Here is a 17425-nt window from a genome sequence, read left to right as displayed (position 1 = left end):
CACCTGTTCTTGTACTCTTTAGAATGTGGCAGCTAATTTAGTCATTTTGGGTAACACTTCTCAAAAAGCCTGATTTAATTAGGTTCCTAAGTCTCATTTCCAAAGCATCTAAGTCATTTAAGAGCCTAAGTCCTGAGCACTATGTATGTGGCTGATTATCAAACACCTCAGGTACTCTTCTCATAAGGTATCAAAGCCAAGGGTGACTGGATCACCTGATGATGACCTGTTTTCATTCCCTCTGTGCACCTAGCATTGGCCACTGTCTGAAGACAGGATACTGGGCTAGATGGACCTTTGGTCTGACCCAGTATGGTCATTCTTATATTCTTATGTAGAAAGTGTAGTGTTTGAAACACAGAGGGAAAAGACATATTGGCTCATCTAGTCTGTCAATCTTTCTAAGCAACATTTTCCCAAATGCAGTATTTAAGGCTCAGCTTTTTAAGGTATTTAGGCATTGCTGAACTCAGTATTGTAATGCCTAACTGGTTTAGGAGCCGAAGTCTCATTTTCAAAGTGATGTAAGCAGTTAGGAGTGTAAATCCCATTGACAGTCAATAGGATTTCGGCTTCCAAGCGCTTACATCACTTTTGAAAATGAGACTTAAGCTCCTAAACCAGTTAGATGTTGTTGCATTCAGTGCTGCGATGCCTAAATACCCTTACAAATCTGGGCCCAAGTGCCGCCTTATTGTTTTGAATTGGACTATATTTTTAAAAATTCAAAATTGAAATGTGTTTATAAAAGTATTAAAATGAAACAAATGTGGGGCCAGAGGCTAACGGGTATAAAGGATACAGATTTAGCATAATGTGCTTCTTAGCTGCAAATTAGATTGCAGCATTTCTAAACGTTCCTAAATTAATTGGTACTCAGCGCTTAAGAGGTGCACGTACACAAAGATGCATGGAATGTACTGTATGTAATGAAACTTCCTGTCGCTGAAGAGCAGCACCCAGCAACTACTGTAATGCAGACGCCTTAGTGAAGCAAGGGCCTAATGTATTTGCTGAGAAATGCTGAGATACACAAGTGTTCAAGCACCCTGCAATTTAAGATTAAGAGTAGTCAAATGGGACAACAAAAAACCAAGCCAATGAGCAAAGCTTAGTGTCTCAGCACAAGTTCCTCATTACCTCTAAAAATATATTCACCTATAGCAGTAGATTCTCCTTCAAAAATAAAGATCTCAGTGACTAGCTATGATTGTCCAAAATGTAAGAAAAAAAACCCAGTGAATACTTAACGTGAAGATGAAAAATCTCAAACAGCTCCAGGGTCATCAAACTGCCATAAGCGGGTCTCTACTTCTCTCTCTATCCCTTTGCACATCTAAATGGCAACGTGTCCTTGTGTTGCTTCATTTTTCAATTGCATTGGTTGTATTTACCACAAAAAGGATTTTGTGCTGTATCCTACTGAGCTATCTTAATGAAAAATAAATCTGCACATTGATCTTCAAGATAAGCCAGAGAGGAAACTTGCTGAGTGCAATTTAGCAAGTTACTAGAACTGGATGTGAATAGCATGAGCAGATAAGGAGGGTTTCTTGTCCTGTCCCCAAAACCCTAATTAACAGAATCTCTATAAATAATGCACATCCTGTTTGCAAGTTATAATTCATTACCTGAATGTCTCTCATACGTTTTATGCTGTGCCCTGGGAGTTGCCTAAGTCTAATGAAGATTAATTAAAATTTGTACTCAGTCATGTGGATGCCCCTTCTCTCAATTGCAGATTTACTGAGGTATGTTAGAGACATTGACTGACTAGATCTGCATTCACATAGAAGCATAGGACTGGAAGGGACCTCAAGAGGTCATCTAGTCCAGTCTCCTGCCCTCATGGCAGGACTAAGTATTATCTACATCATCCCTGACAGGTGTTTGTCTAACCTGCTCTTAAAAATCTCCAATGATGGAGATTCCACGACCTCCCTAGGCAATTTATTCCAGTCTTAACCACCCTGACAGTTAGGAAGTTTTTCCTAATGTCCAACCTAAACCGCCCTTGTTGCAATTTAAGTCCATAACTTCTTGCCCTAGCCTGAGAGGTTAACAAGAACAATTTTTCTCCCTCCTCTTAACCTTTTATGTACTTGAAAATTGTTATCATGAACCCCCTCAGTCTTCTCTTTTCCAGACTAAACAAACCCATTTTTTTCAATCTTCCCACATAGGTCATGTTTTCGAGACCTTTAACCATTTCTGTTGCTCTTCTCTGGACTTTCTCCAATCTGTTTATATCTTTCCTGAAATGTGGCACCCAGAACTGAACCCAATACTCCAGCTGAGGCCTAATCAGTGTGGAGTAGATGGAAGAATTTTGTCTTGCTTACAACACTCCTGCTAAACCTTCCCAGAATGACATTTGCTTTTTTTGCAACAATGTTACGCTGTCGACTCATATTTACCTTGTGATCCACTATCACCCCCAGATCCCTTTCCGCAGTACTCCTTCCTAGGTAGCCATTTTCCATTTTGCATGTGTGCAACTGATTGTTCCTTGCTAAGTGGAGTACTTTGCATTTGTCCCTATTGAATTTCATTCTACAGGAACTCCTCACTTAACGCTGTAGTTATGTTCCTGAAAAATGCGACTTTAAGTGAAACGATGTTAAGCGAATCCAATTTCACCATAAGACTTAATGTAAATGAGGGGGTTAGGTTCCAGGGAATTTTTTTTCACCAGACAAAAGACTATATATATATACATTCACACAGTATAAGTTTTAAACAAACAATTTAATACTTGTACACAGTGATGATGATTGTGAAGCTTGGTTGAGGTGGAGTCGTCAGAGGGTGAGATATTTCCCAGGGAATGCCTTACTGCTAAATGATGAACTAGCAATTGGCTGAGCCCTCAAGGGTTAACTCTCACACTCTAAAAGGCAGCAGGAAAGGAGGGAGGGCAGACAGAGAAACACACTCTGTGTGTGTTTGAGAGATAGAGAGGTGCATTTCCCCTTTAAGTATGAAGTGTGGGATCAGAAGTACACTGCCTTGTTAATTAGATCAGCAAGCTGAGACCAGACCGCAGCTGCTGCCTAAGTCAGCAGCTGCCTCCATCTGTGTGTCCCCCCTGCTCTATGGAAGATGGGGTAAGCGGGGTGCAGGAGCAGGGGGGAGGGGGACACCCTGACATTAGCCCCCCTCTCCTTCCCTTCCCCGCCCCCACAGCAAGCAAGAGTCTTATGGAGCAGCTCCAAGGCAGAGGGCAGGAGCAGCACATGGCAGTGGTGGGAGGGACAGCTGAACTCCCAGCAATTGGTAGCCTGCTGGGCGGCTGCTGCACAGGGCACTTAGGGGAGCGGGGAGCTGATAGGGGGGCTGCTGGTCCACCCTGGTTCCAAGCCCCCACCAGCTAGCTGCAATGGGCTGCTGTTCCTGCAAGCACTGGACAAAGCAGGCGGCTGCCAAATGACGGGGAGTTATAAGGGAGCATTGTGCAACTTTAAACAACCATGTTCCCTAATTGATCAGCAACGAAACAACGTTAACTGGAAAAAGAAAGGAGTACTTGTGGCACTTAAGAGACTAACAAATTTATTTGAGCATAAGCTTTCGTGAGCTACAGCTCACTTCATCGTATGCATGTAGTGGAAAATACAGGGGGGAGATTTCTATACACAGAGAACATGAAACAATGGGTGTTACCATACACACTGTAATGAGAGTGATCAGGTAAGGTGAGCTTTTACTAGCAGGAGAGAAAAAAAAACCTTTTGTAGTGATAATCAAGGTGGACCATTTCCAGCAGTTGACAAGAACGTCTGAGGAACAGTGGGTGGGGGAGATAGTTTTACTTTGTGTAATGACACATCCAGTCCCAGTCTTTATTCAAGCCTAATTTAATGGTGTCCAGTTTGCAAATTAATTCCAATTCAGCAGTCTCTCATTGGAGTCTGTTTCTGAAGTTTTTTGTTGAAGATTTGTGACTTTTAGGTCTGTAATCAAGTGACCAGAGAGATTGAAGTGTTCTCCAACTGGTTTTTGAATGTTATAATTCTTGACATCTGATTTGTGTCCATTTATTCTTTTACGTAGAGACTGTCCTGTTTGGCCAATGTACATGGCAGAGAAGCATTGCTGGCACATGATGGCATAACGTTAACCGGGATGACTTTAAGTGAGGAGTTCCTGTATTTACTTTAGACCATTTCTTCAGTTTGTCCAGATCCTTTTGAATTTTAATCCTTTCCTCCAAAGCACTTGCAACCCCTCCCAGCTTGGTATTGTCTGCAAACTTTATAAGTGTACTCTGTGCCGTTATCTAAATCACTGATGAAGATATTGAACAGAACCAGACCCAGAACTGATGGGACCCCACTTGATATGCCCTTCCAGCTTGACACTGAACCACTGGGAACAGTTTTCCAACCAGTTATGCATCTGCCTTCTGCACCTAGCTCCATCTAGGTTGTATTTCTCCAGTTTGTTTATGAGAAGATCATGTGAGACAGTATCAAAAACCTTACTAAAGTCAGGATATTCCATGTCTACTGCTTCCCCCATCCACAAGTCCTGTTACCCTGTCAGAGAAAGCTATTAGGTTCATTTGACAATATTTGTTCTTGACAAATCCATGCTGACTATTACTTATCACCTTATTTCTTCTAGGTGTTTGCAAATTGATTGCTTAATTATTTGCTCCATTAGCTTTCTGGTTGTTGAAGTTAAGTTGACTGGTCTATAATTGCCCAGATTGTTCTTGTTTTCCTTTTTATAAATTGGCACTATATATGCCCTTTTCCACTCCTCTGGAATCTCTTCTGTCTTCCATGACTTTTCAAAGATAATTGCTAATAACTCAGATATTGCCTCAGTCAGCTCCTTAAGTATTTTGGGATATATTTCATCAGGTCCTGCATACAGGTCCTTGAATACATCTAACTTGTCTAAGTAATTTTTAACTTGTTCTTTCCCTATTTTAGCCTCTCATCCTACCTGATTTTCACCGGCATTCACTATGTTAGACATCTAGTCGCTACAAACCGGGAAGAATTAGTAGGGGGAGCTAAAGTGGATGGGAACCTGGGAGGCAGTGACCACGAGATGGTCGAGTTCAGGATCCTGACACAGGGAAGAAAGGAGAGCAGCAGAATACGGATTTCAGAAAAGCAGACTTTGACTCCCTCCGGGAACTGATGGGCAGGATCCCCTGGGAGAATAACATGAGGGGGAAAAGAGTCCAGGAAAGCTGGCTGTATTTTAAAGAATCCTTATTGAGGTTACAGGGACAAATCATCCCGATGTGTAGAAAGAATAGTAAATATGGCAAGTGACCAGCTTGGCTTAACAGTGAAATCCTTGCTGATCTTGAACACAAAAAAGAAACTTACAAGAAGTGGAAGATTGGACAAATGACCAGGGAGGAGTATAAAAATATTGCTCGGGCATGCAGGAGTGCAATCAGGAAGGCCAAATCACACTTGGAGTTGCAGCTAGCAAGAGATGTTAAGAGTAACAAGAAGGGTTTCTTCAGGTATGTTAGCAACAAGAAAGTGGTCAAGGAAAGTGTGGGCCCCTTACTGAATGAGGGAGGCAACCTAGTGACAGAGGATGTGGAAAAAGCTAATGTGCTCAATGCTTTTTTTGCCTCTGTCTTCACAAACAAGGTCAGCTCCCAGACTGCTGCACTGGGCAGTACAGCATGGGGAGGAGGTGACCAGCCCTCTGTGAAGAAAAAAGTGGTTCGGGACTGTCTAGAAAAGCTGGACGAGCACAAGTCCATGGGGCCGGATGCTCTGCATCTGAGAGTGCTAAAGGAGTTGGCGGATGTGATTGCAGAGCCATTGGCCATTATCTTTGATGGGGGAAGTCCCGGACGACTGGAAAAAAGCTAATGTAGTGCCCATCTTTTAAAAAGGGAAGAAGGAGGATCCTGGGAACTACAGGCCAGTCAGCCTCACCTCAGTCCCTGGAAAAATCATGGAGCAGGTCCTCAAGAAATCAATTCTGAAGCACTTAGAGGAGAGGAAAGTGATCAGGAACAGTCAGCATGGATTCACGAAGGGCAAGTCATGCCTGACTAATCTAATTGCCTTCTATGACGAGATAACTGGCTCTGTGGATGAGGGGAAAGCAGTGGACATGTTGTTCCTTGACTTTAGCAAAGCTTTTGACACTGTCTCCCACAGTAGTCTTTCCGGCAAGTTAAAGAAGTTTGGGCTGGATGAATGGACTATAAGGTGGATAGAGTGTTGGCTACATTGTCAGGCTCAATGGGTAGTGATCAATGGCTCCATGTCTAGTTCGCAGCCGGTATCAAGCGGAGCGCCCCAAGGGTCAGTCCTCGGGCCAGTTTTGTTCAATATCTTCATAAATGATCTCGAGGATGGTGTGGATTGCACCCTCAGCAAGTTTGCAGATGACACTAAACTGGGAGGAGAGGTAGATATGCTGGAGGGTAGGGATAGGATTCAGAGGGACCTAGACAAATTGGAGGATTGGGCCAAAAGAAATCTGATGAGGTTCAACAAGGACAAGTGCAGAGTCCTGCACTTAGGACAGAAGAATCCCATGCACCGCTACAGACTAGGGACTGAATGGCTAGGCAGCAGTTCTGCAGAAAAGGACCTAGGGGTTATAGTGGACAAGAAGCTGGATATGAGTCAACAGTGTGCCCTTGTTGCCAAGAAGGCCACTGGCATTTTTGGATGTATAAGTAGGGGCATTGCCAGCAGATCAAGGGACGTGATCGTTCCCCTCTATTCGACATTGGTGAGGCCTCATCTGGAGTACTGTGTCCAGTTTTGGGCCCCACACTACAAGAAGGACATGCAAAAATTTAGAAAACGTCCAGCGGAGGGCAACAAAATTGATTAGGGGACTGGAACACATGACTTATGAGGAGAGGCTGAGGAAACTGGTATTGTTTAGTCTGCAGAAGAGAAGAATGAGTGGGGATTTGATAGCTGCTTTCAACTACCTGAAAGGGGGTTCCAAAGAGGATGGATCTAGACTGTTCTCAGTGGTAGCAGATGACAGGACAAAGAGTAATGGTCTCAAGTTGTAGTGCGGGAGGTTTAGGTTGGATATTAGGAAAAACTTTTTCACTAGGAAATTGGTGAAACACTGGAATGCGTTACCTAGGGAGGTGGTAGAATCTCCTTTCCTTGAAATTTTTAAGGTCAGGCTTGACAAAGCCCTGGCTGGGATGATTTAGTTGGGGATTGGTCCTGATTTGAGCAGGGGGTTGGACTAGGTGACCTCCTGAGGTCCCTTCCAAACCTGATATTCTATGATACTAACCTTTCTGGTGAAAACTGAAACAAAAAAGTCATTTAGCTCCTCTGCCATTTCCACATTTTCTGTTACTGTCTTTCCCCCATCATTGAGTAATGGGCCTACTTTGTCCTTGGTCTTTCTGTTGCTTCTAATGTGTTAGTAGAATATTTTCTTGTTACCCTTTATGTCTCTAGCTAGTTTAATCTTGTTTTGTGCCTTGGCCTTTCTAATTTTGTCCCTACATACTTGTGTTATTCATCCTTTGTGATTTGACCTAGTTTTGACTTTTTTGAGCTTCAGATAATTGAAGATCTCCTGGTTAAGTCAGGGTGGTCTCTTGCCATACTTCCTATCTTTTCTATGCAGTGTTATAGTTTGCTGTTGTGTTCTTAATAATGTCTCTTTGAAAAACTGCCAACTCTCTTGACCAGTTTTTCCCCTGAGGCTTGATTTCCATGGGATCCTACCTACCAAATGCCTGAGTTTGCAAATATAAAGGTAAGGATTTCCTCAGGGAGAACCCTGAGGAAATGCCCATGCTTAGATTTTTCTGTCCTATACAGATGTAAATTGACCCTTATCACAAACTGTGTTTACAGTGTCATAGAAAACTGCAAAGAGGCAAAACCCACCCACAGCATCCAAAATAATTGTTGACGGTGGTGATTGTTTAAGGTATAACTTTCCAAACATCTGAGGACAGTCCCTGTTTTGAGGCGCTCGCAATCTGAAACCTTACAGACAAGTAGATTTTTTGTGATCTGCTTCTTCAGCTATTGATGCTATTATGTGTGTTGTGTGGTTGGACTCCTGAGTCGTATGGCATTGTTTTCACTTCCTGATTGGATGACCAAAAAAATTTAAGGCGGAGAATAACAAAAAGAGCAAAGAACAGATAATACACCTCCACTTCAAATGTTCAGATACATAATCATTCAGGCTAAAATTCATAAAACATTCAGGATTCATGAACGTGTGTTAGCCAGTTGTCCAAATGCTTACCAAATATCCACAAATTCATAGCAAAACAAACTAAGTGCTTTCTGTCATAGCTGTTGCCAACTTGCTATTATAACAGAAAAGATACCAGAGACTTTTTAAGTAACAATGAACACTTTCCTTAACTTGTTAGCTGAAAACTGTACAGATAGTGTTCCGGGGTGCCTGCTGCACTCCAAGTGCTGAAGCTCTGTGTTTCTGCTAATAAGCTCACTATATAATGATTCCCCTGTACAGCGTTATGAGTAATTTTGGCTCCTATTCTAAAGCTGCTACTATCACCAAATCTGCCTTTTCTTTGTTTAATTAAATTCATACTATTTAACTGAAGTTCAAACTTTTTTTCTTAACTGTACCAACTTAATTTAGCATCAGTAACTCTTATTTAATCCTTAAGAGTCTAGAACAATTAGTCACTGTATCTAGCAGGTTTTCTTATCACTCTTCCTTTAGAGGAGGTAACAGGAGTGTCAGTGTCCCATTTTTTTTCCTGTATTTGAACTGACCACTTGAGGCTCAGTAGATTCAGCAGATTGGTCTGTATTGCTTGCATTTCTGAGTTGGAAGTTGACACAGTTTCTGTTTGTTTCATATTTTCATTCCCCTCATGCACAATTCTCCTAGTGCTCATCAAATCCCTTGTTTCTTTTAGAAATCTCCTTCCTGTGTCTCAACAAGATCTTTGACCAACACACTGCTCCATCGCCTTTGCAGGTTTCCATGCTTCTTTTTGAAGGGTACAAAGTGTGTCTCCATTTTCCAGTGGTGATAAAGGGTTTTCACCTTCATCAACGAAATATTTCTGCTTTGCTTGTATCAATGTCAAGGTCGTTTGTATGTCTCCTTGTATCAGCTTGGGTTGCAACAACTGTGATGAAGTTAGCAGTTGAGTCCTTAGACATCTTCCCATGAGAACCTGAACAGGTGATCCAGCCTCTCCAGTAGATGTATTCCAATAATCCAACAGGCTAATATAGGTATCTGTTACCCAAGCTAAATTTTCGAAAAATCCTTTTTACAGTTTGAACTGCTCTCCCAGCCATTCCATTCCATTCTGGGACCAGATTTCATAGAATCATAGAATATCAGGGTTGGAAGGGACCTCAGGATGTCATCTAGTTCAACCCCCTGCTCAAAGCAAGACCAATCCCCATCTAAATCATCCCAGTCAGGGCTTTGTCAAGCCTGACCTTAAAAACCTCTGTGGAAGGAGATTCCACCACCTCCCTAGGTAACCCATTCCAGTGTTTCACCACCCTCCTAGTGAAATAGTGTTTCCTAATATCCAACCTAATATCCCCCACTGCAACTTGAGACCATTAGTCCTTGTTCTGTCATCTGCTACTACTGAGAACAGCCTAGATCCATCTTCCTTGGAACCCCCCTTCAGGTAGTTGAAAGCAGCTATCAAATCCCCCCTCATTCATCCAGCCCATACTTCTTTAACTTGCTGGCAAAAATACTGTGGGAGAAATCATTTGATGATTTGTAAATAACGTCTCATTGCTTTGCAAAAGTTTTAAAGTCTCTGGAGCAAAACCGTGGTCCATTGTCATAAATGAGTTCTTCAGGTATGCCAGACTTTGCAAATATAGACTTGCAGTGTCTGATGACAGACACACTTGTGGGGTCCTGAAGAAAACAGCTGTATTTTGAATAATAATCAACCAGAGTAAAATTATTTGCACCTTGAAAATGAAACAAGTCCGTGCCAAATTTTTTTCATGGTCTGTTTGGAACATTATTGCCAGCAAGTTAAAGAAGTATGAGCTGGATACATGGACTATAAGGTGGATAAAAAGCTGGCTAGATCATTGGGCTCAATGGGTGGTGATCAATGCCTCCATGTCTAGTTAGCAGCCGGTATCAAGCGGAGTGCCCCAAGGGTCGGTCCTGGGGCTGGTTTTGTTCAATATCTTCATTAATGATCTGGAGGATGGTGTGGATTGCACCCTCAGCAAGTCTGCAGATGACACTAAACTGAGAAGAGTGGTAGATACACTGGAGGGTAGGGATAGGATACAGAGGGACCTAGACAAAGTAGAGGATTGGGCCAAAAGAAATCTGATGAGGTTCAACAAGGACAAGTGCAGAGTCCTGCACTTAGGACAGAAGAATCCCATGCATCGCTACAGACTAGGGACTATTGGCTAGGCAGCAGTTCTGCAGAAAAGGACCTAGGGGTTACAGTGGATGAGAAGCTGGATATGAGTCAACAGTGTGCCCTTGTTGCCAAGAAGGCTAATGGCATTTTGGGCTGTATAAGTAGGGGCATTGCCAGCAGATCGAGGGATGTGATCGTTCCCCTCTATTCGACATTGGTGAGGCCTCATCTGGAGTACAATGTTCAGTTTTGCGCCCCACACAACAAGAAGGATGTGCAAAAATTGGAAAGCGTCCAGGGGAGGACAACAAAAATGATTAGGAGACTGGAACACATGACTTATGAGGAGAGGCTGAGGAAACTGGGATTGTTTAGTCTGCGGAAGAGAAGAATGAGGGGGGATTTGATAGCTGTTTTCAACTACCTGAAAGGGGGTTCCAAAGAGGATGGATCTGGACTGTTCTCAGTGGTAGCAGATGACAGAACAAGGAGTAATGGTCTCAAGTTGCAGTGGGGGAGGTTTAGGTTGGATATTAGGAAAAACTTTTTCACTAGGAGGGTGGGGAAGCACTGGAATGTGTTACCTAGGGAGGCGGTGGAATCTCCTTCCTTTGAGGTTTTTAAGGTCAGGCTTGACAAAGCCCTGGCTGGGATGATTTAGTTGGGGACTGGTCCTGCTTTGAACAGGGGGTTGGACTAGATGACCTCCTGAGGTCCCTTCCAATCCTGATATTCTATGATTCTGTGATTATGTGGTAGCACTGGTTCTTTTCCTTTCTGTTTTTGAAGGTTTGACATGTATTGCAAGATTGTACTATCTCATCAGTTTGACTACATATACCAGCCAATAGACAGCATCTCGAGTTCTTCTTTTACATAGTTCTGCTCCCAGATGACTCTCATGAATAATAGCCAAGATCTCTTTTCTGAGACTTCCCAGTACTCGGATTCTGTCACTTTAGAGGCAATTGTGTAGCAATATAGCCCCTAATCTATTAGAACTTGCATCCACTGGGACAGTAACTGGTTCTTTGACTTTAAAGTACATCAGCACAGGTGCCCTCGTGCACAATTATTTCAAGTGTTCATATGTCACGTTATCCAGGCAAACTTGACATCTTTTCCCAACAATTGTCTTAAAGGAGTTGTTACTGTTGATGTGTGAGGGATACATTTCCCAAGATAAGCAACCATTCCAAGACCTTTTCAAGGTGCATGAATTACAGGTGTTATTTGTGAGTACCTTTCTTTGCAGTGCAGAATACACCTCAGACTTATTCTCCAAAATCTGTATTTTTTCTTTATCTGCTGCATTATCAAATTGAAAAGTATTCTTAAGTCTTTCATCATATTCTTGTCTGGTATTTCCCCACACCAGTATGTCATCTATATAACACTCAACACTTTCCAGACTTTCAGTTGTCTGTAGGATCACTCTTTGGTGCATTTCAGAAGCTGAACAGATGCCCCAAGAAAGTCTGGTGAACAGGTACCTGCCAAACGGTGTGTTGAATCTACAGAGTATAGATCTTTTGTCACCCAGCTGTATTTGCCAAATCCACTACTGGCATCAAAGACCATGAAAATTTCAGCTTTTGCTAATTGGTTGGTTGATTTCTTCTACTGTAGGCAATTAAAAATGTTCCCATTGTAATCTCCTGGATCTAAATGTATTCTTATTTCATCTCAACCTGGTTTGTCTACAGTTACTATAGAATTGATCCATTTTGTATATTCTTGCACTTTTGTTATTAATTGCAACTGTTCCATGTGGTACAATTCTTTTTCTACTTTGTCCCTTAATGCATAGGAACTTTACAAAGTGCATGAATTATAGGTGATACTTGCAAGTTCATCTTTATGGTGTGTTTACCTGGCAAGCCTTGAAATACATACTTTTATTCTTTAAATATATCCCACTCACCTTCTGGTTCTTCCTTACCATATTGACTCTTTGCACTAATTTTAAACTTGTCACGGCCTGTAAGCCCAGTATGGCTTGAGTCAAATTCCACCACCTGAAATTCCTGCAGTGCCCCTTCTGTGGTTGAAGGGCTCTGCCATGGCTGGCCCAGGCTGGCTGGGGCTCACTGACCTGCCTCCCACAGGGAGTCAGGGCGACTGGTGCTGGGGCTGCGCCACCCAGAGCACCAGGGCTAGGGCCTTGCCCCTTGGCCGCCCAGTGCTGGGGCTGCGGGCCACAGTGGGGGTGCTCTGGGATCCTGCAGGGGAAGGGGAGTGGAGGGGGGGCAGATGGGAAGGGGAGGGGCCTTGGGCACAAGGGGAGGGGTTGGGGGCTAGCCTGCCCCAAAGGCCGGGTCACTGGCCGCCCATGATTAAGGGTGCTCCTTTAGCGCTACCCTGACAAGATAGATGGGACGTATTTGTGCGATTAGTTTACTGCAAGGTTTAGGATCCCCTTTATGGGGGAAAAAAGTCATGTGATGTCTAAAAGTTTGAAGTCCTTAGTGGGAATAGGCCATATTGTAAAGAAAAAGATTACGCACGAATTAAATGACAATAGGGTAGCAGGGCCATTCACTCATTTGTCTATACAGAACTTGCGGGTTTCTCCCCTAGGCTTTGTTCCTCAGAAGGTTTCTGTTAGGGGGCTTATTCCTTCACCCACTTACTTCCCTGGTCCTTCTCGCATGAACAGAGAGCAACAATACCCGAAGTCCAAAGGTGCAAACAATTCAATGTTTATTGGGGTGAACTTCCAGCAAGCATGATTCCAGTTTCCTTCCTTAGTGTCCCGCTTCCCAGCTCTGACACCACAGAGCCTTACCTGTGTCCCTGTTCCCATTCCCCCCTGCTTTAGCAAAACATGATTCGAATTTCCTCACCCCCATTCCCTGTTCCCATTTCCCCTTTAGCAAAACATGATTCCAATTTCCTCACCCCCATTCCCTGTTCTCATTTCCCCCACCCACATACCCACTCCCTTCCTGATTGACTGCAGACTATATAGTAAAACTTGAAATCTGCTTAGCTATACCTTAACCAATCATTTTCCTGAAATTTAACTAACCAATCCTAACATATTGTAACATGATTATGTAACCAATTATATCCCACCATCTTAATTAGTTTATACCCAGCAAAATTAATTATACAGCAGACAGGAACAATCACAGAACCAGACAGAGATTATACAGACAAACAATAGCAAAGTGGGAACTATAATGACAAAACAATACAGAAGTGAGGATTTCACATCCCACCTATTGATAAGTGAGTTCTTGCCAGACCGGATGCTATCGAACTAAGTTTCCTTTTACATCTTCTAGGCACTTCCCTTTCTCTGGAGGCGATAGGCATTATCAGGTCAGGATTGTATTCCTAACATCCCAATAGCACCTTATTTCAATGTGACTAGTTTGGAATGTGAGGATGTGACCATTAGCTTTCCAGCTTATGGCTGCCTCTGCTGCTTAGCCAAAGGCCTTAGCCTAAGAACAGGGCCTCAGACTGTCACAGTAAGAGAAGGCTCTTACACCGGCAGACAGTGACTTTGATTCTTTCTTTTATACTTCTATAACTAGCTAAGTGATAAGAATACACCTAAATTCTTAGAGTATAGGCCTTTACAGACAGGCCTGAATATCTATATCCTAACAGTTTCCAGTGAATGTCACTTAATTCACCACCTGTCATGCCCACAGGGTAGCTCAGTTAATGATGGAATAGACCTGGACTTGTGTGCTGTCTGCTATTCCTCCATCAATGAGGCTAGGCACATGGTTAGGTCTTGTGGCCCAGGGATGCTGATGGCCTAGTGTGGTATCAAGTCTGCTTTTCAACTGCTACCACTAAATCCTTCTGACTTCAACCTTTTGAGTTTCTCTCTTGAGGGACAGTTTTATTTTGTTAAAGCTATACCCACAGGATGTGCACTATCCCATTCAGCATTTGAGAAATTTAGTTCAGTGCTAGATGGGGCAGTGATGTGGGAAGCTGGTTTACAGAAAGGACTGCACTACTAAGACAAGTGTTTGTTCGCAGGCAGGGTGGATTTGGATGAGTGTGTTAACCTGGTGGACACCTTTCAGGTCCTTGCAAAAAAAATTGGGGGTACCCCTAGCGGAGGAAAAACCACTACACTGACCTACCAAGGGACTGAGCGGGACATCCTGGAGGGTATATCGCAACTCCCTCTGGTAAGCTTCAGGAGCTACTGGGGATGGGGGTGTGGGAGGGGCAAGAAAGCTATACTCTGGGAGCTGCAATCTATTACTGGGCATCTTTAACCCTGCCTGCTATGTGGTAGCCCCGAGATGGGCGGTCTGCACCTGGCTTTCAGTGGTGACCCCAGGCATGGCAAGACCTTATCATTTTATAAAAGTTATAGAGAGATGAAGGAGGATTTGGGGGTGTGGGAACAGCTCTGAGCCATTTTAATGGAGTCTCATTATGGCAGGAGGAATGGATACTTGAGGAGGATTTAAAGATCCAGTCAGATGCTTCAGGAGGTATGGATTTTGGGGTGATTACCAAGGCAGGTGGTGTGCCCAGCAATGGCCCTCTGCCTGGACAAAAAAAGGAAATAACATTTCTGGACTTTTTTTCTCATTTTGGCTGCAGTGGTCATTTGGGGAACAGAGTTTGCTAATAAAAGGGTGTGTTTCTGGTGTGACACCATGGCAGTAGCATATGTTATCAATTGCCAGTCCTCCAGATCACACATGAGGTTGGTGAAGGCATTTGTACTACAGTGATTAAGCTTTATTATCTGTTTCTCTTTCAGACATGTGCCTGGGGTTGATAATGGCAAAGCTGATACATTTTCTCATTCTCAGATGAAGCCAGTGAGGAACCTGGACGGATGCTGCTGGCACTATGGAACCTTGGTATATGATGGCTATCAAGTAGCTCTGCAAACATTGCAGAGCTATGAGAGAAGTTTTAATGCAGTTTAATGACTTTGTGCAGTTTCAGGATGTGGAAGGCCTGTCATCGATATGGCTCATTGCAGAGGAACATGGGCTGCAGTACATGGTGTTATTAGCACACCAATGACTGGCGTCTTCAACCATCTCCACTCACCTATCAGCCCTTACATTTGGCAGAAGTCTGAATGGTTGCCCAGATTCATAGATTCATAGATACTAAGGTCAGAAGGGACCATTATGATCATCTAGTCCGACCTCCTGCACAACGGCAGGGCACAGAATCTCACCCACCCACTCCTGTTACAAACCCCTAATCTATGTCTGAGCTATTGAAGTCCTCAAATCGTGGTTTAAAGACTTCAAGGAGCAGAGAATCCTCCAGCAAGTGACCCGTGCCCTTGTTTTAGTTTGAAGGTTTCTAGTGGGGTGGTCTTGAAGCCCCAGCAATAGGGAGGCTACACATCATCCCATCACTGTTAATATGTCAAGCACCTGATGCAGATCCTGGAATCCATTTGTCATTGTGGACAGGAGGTGGCCTTGTTCAGGGCAGCATTTCTGGTTGCATTTTGTGGAACTTTTAGGATCAGTGAGCTAGTACATGGGTCCTGTAGGGATTCTTCTGGAAGGGCCTAGGAACTGAGGGATAAACACTGGGAGGGGCAATTGGTTATATTAACATTGAGGAAGTCAAAGACAGATTAAGGAGGCTGGGGTTGAATCCATCATTTTACAGGAGGGTGGTGAGCCCGGAATCTGCTCTGTGGAGGCTGTGAGGGCATACGTGGCAATAAGCCCAGGAAGAGATGTGTCCCTTTATTCACAGTGAAGCATACAGAATGAATGTGAGACCCTACGTGGGGAATCTATGCTAATTTTCTGTTGTGTTTTCATTCCAGATGCTGGCAGATGGTGGATCTGCACAGTGGTGTTTACTGGACACATAGCCAAGCATTCCAGTTGTCTGGAGGTTCGCAGCTGAGCCTCAGTGGTGAAGCAGTCCTGAGCTGGCACAGACGGAGGGGCATTATTATGGGACCAGCTGAGCCCCTTCTGTACATTGTGGGGGCCTGTGAGCGGGCCCCAGATATAACTGTGGTTCACCTTGGGGAAAATTATTAGGGAATGTGTAAAGGGGTAGAGTTAATGCTCAGATATGAGGACTTGGGCAGATCCTGGAACTTTTCCCAGGAGTAAAAATTGATGAGACATACTGTAATGCAGGGTGTGGCGGGGAGCTGTGAAGTCTCTGTGGCTCTACAAGACAAAGAGGTAAGTGAATAAGGATGTGGCCAGATTCAATGGTGTCATGGGAAGGAGTCAGTAATTTTGCCTCCAGACATACGATACGGGGCCCCAGAATTATTCAGGGAGGATGGGGTCCACCTGTCAGACTTGGGGGCTGGCACATTTTTGCCCAATATTAAAGGGGGCATTAGGATATGTCTGAGAACTCAGCTAGGTATGGGGAGAGGAAACCAAGCTAATTGCTGGAGCCTCCTTGTGGCAGATGTTCAGTGCAGGTACTCCATAGGGAACGAATACAGTGAGCAGATAAAATAGATTGGTAAAGGGTTTAAAGGAGGTATTCTTTAAAGGAATGGAAACAGAGGAAGGATGGGGCTCCTATGACTGGTATGGAATGGACCCAACCCCTCCTCCACCTTGATAGCTCCCCCATAACCCTCACTGCGGAGGGTGGGGGGTGAGGTCCCAGCATAGGGTTGCTTGTGTAACAGGTTGGGTAACAGGGAAGGCTGACAGACCTCCCTCTCCCCCGGTACATATTGAAATGATTATGGAATTACCTGCACTGTACACTTTTATCTACTGGGTACTCCCAGTCATTTAAGAATAAAGTTGCAGTCACATCTTTGGCATTCTTGCCTATATGCAGGACAGTTTCTTATGGCATGGCACTGGCCACATCTATACCAATCCTGAGTTTCCGTGGACTCCTCTTTTTTTTTTCACTTCTCTTGATCGTTAGCTTTATTAGCAGCAGGATGTCCTCATGTCCATGGCTGCATGTGTGAGTGCTTATAAAGGCAGACTTACACCAGTGGTGTAGCTAGGACTGGAAATCTGGGTAGGCCCTGACTTTTGGGGGGACAGACAATGACGGGGGGCAGAAGGAATGGGGGTCCCTCCAGCCGGCCTTTACCATTCAGCAGCCACCACAAAAGGAGGCTGC

The 17425-nt window shown here is 43.8% G+C and overlaps 1 protein-coding gene across 1 annotated transcript in view; it reads left to right on the top strand.

Moving 5' to 3' along the window:
• The window catches only part of FAM110B (family with sequence similarity 110 member B), a 212912-nt gene extending 195810 nt beyond the window's left edge, over positions 1–17102 (top strand). Inside the window, exons 3-5 of the transcript XR_014710143.1 lie at positions 14345–14499; positions 15087–15189; positions 16131–17102. The gene's annotated coding sequence lies outside the window, so the exon portion shown is untranslated. The remainder of the gene's footprint in view (positions 1–14344; positions 14500–15086; positions 15190–16130) is intronic.
• The last annotated feature ends 323 nt before the right edge of the window (positions 17103–17425 follow it).

Source organism: Lepidochelys olivacea, assembly GCF_965140295.1.
Source record: "Lepidochelys olivacea isolate rLepOli2 genome assembly, chromosome: 2".
In the NCBI taxonomy this organism is placed as follows: Eukaryota; Metazoa; Chordata; order Testudines; family Cheloniidae; genus Lepidochelys; species Lepidochelys olivacea.
Note: the sequence above shows the minus strand (reverse complement) of the source record. Positions and strands in the feature narration are given on the sequence as shown.